The following is a 5,893-nucleotide window of genomic DNA, read 5'->3' on the forward strand; positions in this document are numbered from 1 at the left end:
TGCATAGATTATTTAGAAGTTTATTTTCTAAAAATGTGGGGATTTTTCCAGGTATCTTTTCTATTGATTTCTGACTGACTTTTACTGTGGTCATAGACCAGAAATTCTCCCAAAGAAATTAAAGGTAAAAAACACTTAGCATTCATTTTATGAGGGCAATTTAACCTTAATGCAGAAACCTGACAAGGATATTATGTGGGGAGAGAAAAGGGAAGGAAAAGAGGATTTAAATCCTCTGAAATCTGTTGAGCTTTGTTTTATGGATCAGCGGACAGCCAGTTTTGATAAATACACCGTGGGTAATCAAAGTTTTAAAACCGTATTCGGGGACACCTGGGTGGCTCTGTCAGTTAAGCATCTGCCTTTGGCTCAGGTCATGATTCTGAGGTCCCAGGATCAAGTGGGGCTCCCAGCTCAGGGAGAAACCTGCTTCTCCCTCTCCCTCTACCATTCCCCCTGCTTGTGCTCTTTCTCTCAAGTAAGTAAAATCTTTTTTTTTTTTTTAAGATTTTATTTATTTATTTGAGAGAGAGAGAGTGAGAGAGAGAGCATGAGAGGGTAAGTCAGAAGGAGAAGCTGACTCCCCGTGGAGCTGGGAGCCCAATGTGGGACTCGATCCAGGGACTCCAGGATCATGACCCAAGTCAAAGGCAGTTGCTTAACCAACTGAGTCACCCAGGTGCTCTCAAATAAGTAAAATCCTTTAAAAAAAATACAAATAAGACTGTATTATGCAGTTGTGTACAGAATTCTCTGCATAATAATTGTGTCACATGTGCATTTGTTAATTGTGTTGTACAAATTTTTTATATCCCTGTGGTTGGTTTTGTTCTCTGCTGCTGCTTCTAAAAGTTGGAAAGAGAAGTGAAAGTTGTGTTAAAATCTCCCATTTTCCCTTTTGTTTCTGTCTATTTTTGCATCATGAAATGAGAGGATGTGTTATTAGGTACAGTTTAGAATTGCTATATCTTCCAGGTGGATTGACATTTTTAGCCTTATGAAATGTACTACTTTATCTCTTGTAAAGTTTCTTGCCTTAAACATGGTCTGATGTTGATATAGACATACCAGATTTACTTAGTTAGAAATATATTTTTCCTCCTTTTACTTTTATTCTTTCTGTATGCTTCTATTGGGGCGTAGTGATATGTTTATTTTTAATCCAGTCTACTTTTATCTTTTAATTAGAATACTTAATCTGTTTACATTTAATATACTTATTGACATATTTGGATATAAATTGACCATCTTATTTTTTAGTTGTTACAATTGTTCTGTTTTCTTTTTCCCCTCTTTACTTTCTTTGGAATAAAATATTTTTATAATTATTTCATTTCCCTCTTTTAGTAACTAGTTCATCATTGATTCTTTTATAATTCTTTTATTGGTTAACCTAGACCTAAAGATTACAATATGTATCCTTGACTTATTAAAATCCAGTTAGGGGCGCCTGGGTGGCTCAGTGGGTTAAGCCACTGCCTTCGGCTCAGGTCATGATCTCAGGGTCCTGGGATCGAGCTCCGCATCGCGCTCTCTGCTCAGCAGGGAGCCTGCTTCCCTTCCTCTCTCTCTGCCTGTCTCTCTGCCTACTTGTTATCTCTCTCTGTCAAATTTAAAAAAAAAAAATCTTAAAAAAAAAAAAATCCAGTTAGTATTTTTTTCAGTTCATGGATGATGTTAAAGACATTGGAATACTTTAACTCATTTTTCCTACTTTTATTTTATGTGTTGTTATGTATGTTAGTTCCACAAATACCCTCTCTCGAAATACAGCCGATATGAATTTAGATTTCCTCGTTTATTCTTTGCAGGGCTCTTTAACCCTTTCTCCATCTTCTTGTTCCCATTTGGAGTTCTTTCCCTTCTACCTGAAAAACTAGTTTTTGCTTTTGTGTCTGTCAGCAAGCTACAACTCATCTCAGTGTTTGTTTGGCTGGAAAGGTCTTTTCTTTTTCACTTTCATTTTTGAATGATACTTCCTCTGGGTATAGAATTTTAAGTCAGCAGTTCTTTTCTTTTAGCCTTTTTATTTATTTATTTATTTTTTCAATAGAAAACTACTCATTGGCCACTGTTTACCAGTATTTACAATAAAGTAAACAAGATTCCGTTGGATTCTGACTACTACAAAGTTATTTTTTTCCTAGTGTCTGCAGAACCAGGGATTCAAATACTGAGAAGAGTGAGCCTACATGTAAGGAATGAATTTGGGTAAAGACAAAACATGCAGGTCAAGAATTTAGATTACAGGGGCGCCTGGGTGGCTCAGTGGATTGAGCCACTGCCTTCGGCTCGGGTCATGATCTCAGGGTCCTGGGATGGAGCTCCGCATCGGGCTCTCTGCTCAGCAGGAGCCTGCTTCCCTTCCTCCCTCTCTGCCTGCCTCTCAGCCTACTTGTGATCTCTCTCTCTGTCAAATAAATAAATAAATAAATAAATAAATATCTTTAAAAAAAAAAAAAGAATTTAGATTATAGGAGTTTGTTCACCCATTTATTCCAGCTGGTCCTAAATTGCCAACATCTCTAACCATCTAATTATGATTAAGTTTCCATGAACGAAGTTCTAGACATTCCATGAATCATGATCTTTTAATCAAAATAGAAAAGGGATTTCAACCTCTTGAAAAGGAATGGTTCACTAGAAGGAACTCTCAATGTCCATTTAACTGAGTTTTGGTTATCTAATTAAAACACACCAAGACTTGTCTAGTTTTCTCATTGGGCAGAGAGGTTGTTGGTAGTGATAAACTTTTCCTTCCAGCATCTTGCAAATAAATTTGTATTTATAGGACTATAGGTATGAATATGGATTCTGGTATGGCTGCTTTTAAATCATCCCATTTAAATTGTTTTCATTATATTTATTTATTTATTTTTTTTTATAATTTATTTTTTATATTAAATTTTCAATTAATTCCAAAATTTGAAAGGTTAAGACTTCAGGAAAAATTTCAATTTACTTTAAGTGATTTATTTCTTAGGTTGCTAAAAATGATAGCATCCCAGAAATATGGGCTTACCCATGGTTATGAAATGTTGTTTTTATTTTGGTGAATGTTTAAAGAAAAAAAAGAAAAGAAAACCACTTACACTTGTGTTTTTATGTATACACACATCAAAAAAACTCCAAATAAACAAAATAAGCCAGAATAGTCCTTATGCCTATAGGAGTTAAACACAAATTCTGATTGAGTAACAACTCTGAAGATTTCCCCCAACATTTAGAAAAGAGGTTCTCTGATGCAGGGGAATAACATACCATGGTCTCAAATATTCTTTCCTGATATTTGTTTGAAGTAACCAGTGCTATAGATGCCAAAAAATCCCCAACTCCCGGTACTACTTCCAAACAAACATATCCAACTTGATTTTCATTAGAACATTATTTCATCACACTAATAAGTCAAAAAACCAAGACCCAGATTTTATATATCTATAAATAACTATAAAAAGCAATGGAAACAATTATTGAACTTCATCTTCTGGACAAGAATGCCAAGGTAGTCTCTCTTTGTAAAAACCAATTACACTTTGAGGACACTTCCTACTTGCCCCTTTTGCTAGTCAGCCTCGTCTGAATCTTTCCATTTCATGACAGACATGAATTCTCCACTGGCATCTCAAGTACCAATTACTCATTCAGGATCAAGACCTCTTGGTTTATCTGCAGCATCTCTTTCCTTCTTTTATTTGCCATCATCACTTTCATGGTCAGATAAAGATTGCCTTTTCGTGCCACTTTTTTCTTTACCAGCTTTCTGAGAACTAAGAAATACTTCAATTTACTCTGGATCATCTAAATTTTCTTCATATTCCCAAATGTTGTCAGTGTCTGTAAGTCTCTTTCACTTCAGGAAATACTCCACTGTCCCATTTACTACATGTTGGTCCAGTACTTTTTCCACCACAAATTCTTCAGGCTCTGCCTCTTTTACTTTTTTACTCTTTCCTTTCTCTTTCTTCCCCATTTTCTGCAATGTCGTTTTGTTGGAGGCTTTTTTTTTTTTTTTTTTTAGTGAAGGCTTGAAGAGCTGTTATTCACCACGCTGGGGCTGCTACCGGTCCCAGGGCTGTGACATATCTGGTCCCACACTCAAACTGTAGTAACATCCCTTTCTTTAGCCTTTTAAAGATATCCTTTCATTATTGTTTGGCTTCCATTATTTTCACTTGAAAACTTGGCTGTCTGATTATTGTGCCTCTGATCAAAATGTGTCTTATTATTTTTCATACTAGCTGTAGTTACAGTTATTGCCTTTAGTTGTTTTTCACCTATTTTACCATGATGGGTCTAGTTGTAACTTTCCTTGTATTTGTCTGTGGCTCTATGTCTTTTGTCAGTTTTTAAATCCTCAGATTATTTTCTCTCCAAAATTGTTTATGCTGTATTATCTCTCTCCTTCTCTTCCAGGACTCTAATTATAAAAATGCTTATACTGGGTCCCATATATCTCTTAGTCTTCCTTTTCTGTACTTCTTAAAATTTTTATCTTGTAATTGTAGTGAAGTCTTCATATTTCCTTCTGGTCTATACTCAAGTTCATGAATCATCTCTTCAGTTGAGTCTAATCTGCTTTTAAATCCTTCCACTGAGTTCTTAATTTCAGCCCTAGGATTTTTATTAGACCATTTATAAAATATATTCAATATGTGTGTTTAAATTACAGAATTTTTTTCTCTTGGTTTTCAGTCCTTTGTTCCTATCTCTTGATGTGCCCCATTTTATTGTTGTGGTTTGCTTAATGCCAGAACCTGTGCATGAAAATTTGTGGTGATAATTTGAGAGTCTGGATAATGTCATCTTCCTCCAAGGAAGATTTACTGTGGTTCAAACAGGCAGTTAGCCAGGAGAGTATCTCTTTACTCTGAGATTGATTTGATTCAGATCTGAGTTTCAGTCTCTGTAAATGCTAGTCTATTTTCAGGCTAGCTTTTGTGACCAGCGTGTAGTCCTTTAAGATTCCCAGCTGAAAGACTGGGCTGTTTACCAGGACCTCTCCTTTTGGAAAGCTTTGAATCCCAAGTTTTGTCTCTTTACCCCTGTAAGATTGCCAGCCATCCTGCTCAGCATCTCTGTATGTATTCAAACCACCAAATGCCTCATGAAGGAAAGTAACTACATATGGTTGGTTGTTCACCTCTCTGTATTTCCTTTTTCCCTGACACCTTAGACTCTGAGTGTCTCTCCAATGCTTTCAAACTGTTGTTTCTCACTATTTAAAAAAAAAAAAAATCTAGGTTTTTCTAGCTGTTTTCTTATGGAGGATTGATCTGATACAAGCCAGTCCATGGTAAATAGCAGCAGAAGTCTTTCCTTTGGGAGTTTATAACTAGTACTGCTCCATTTCATCATCCTTAGTTCCTGCTCTTGAGGAACTTTTCTTTAAAATTTAGTCCTGGCTGCTGTAATGAAAAATCCCAGGATGACAACAACAAAATAAAAACAAAAACAAAAACTAAAACTGACAGCTTGGGGTGCCTGTGTGGCTCAGTTGGCAAAGTGTCTACCTTTGGCTCAGGATGTGATCTCAAGGTCCTGGGATCGAACCCCACATTGGGCTCCCTGCTCACCAGAGTCTGCGTCTCCCTCTCCCTCTGACTCTCCTCTCTACTTTGTGCTGTCTCAAATAAATTGAAAAAAAAAATTAAAAACCTGATACCTTGGATATTAAAAATTATTTTCCAGGCAAATCTTATAATACTGATAAAATAATTATTCAGTGTATACTCTGGGCCTAGTATGTTCCATGAATCAACTCATTTATTGGGAGAGAGCGAGAGTCCAGTGCTGTCCATATCCTTTAATCATAGAATTTGACCAAGGGTGGGTCCTGGATTAAAGATGATATGTAATTCAAGAAACACAACACAACAATTCAACACATATAGCC

The 5,893-nt window shown here is 36.1% G+C and overlaps 1 pseudogene across 1 annotated transcript; it reads right to left on the reverse strand.

Moving 5' to 3' along the window:
• Positions 1–3,467: 3,467 nt before the first annotated feature.
• On the reverse strand, positions 3,468–4,028 carry LOC309864419 (chromobox protein homolog 3 pseudogene; annotated as a pseudogene). Its single transcript has one exon. The product of its transcript is annotated as a chromobox protein homolog 3 pseudogene (transcript).
• Positions 4,029–5,893: the final 1,865 nt, after the last annotated feature.

The sequence above is a fragment of the Mustela nivalis genome (genome assembly GCF_964662115.1).
Source record: "Mustela nivalis genome assembly, chromosome: 5".
Lineage (NCBI taxonomy): Eukaryota > Metazoa > Chordata > Mammalia > Carnivora > Mustelidae > Mustela > Mustela nivalis.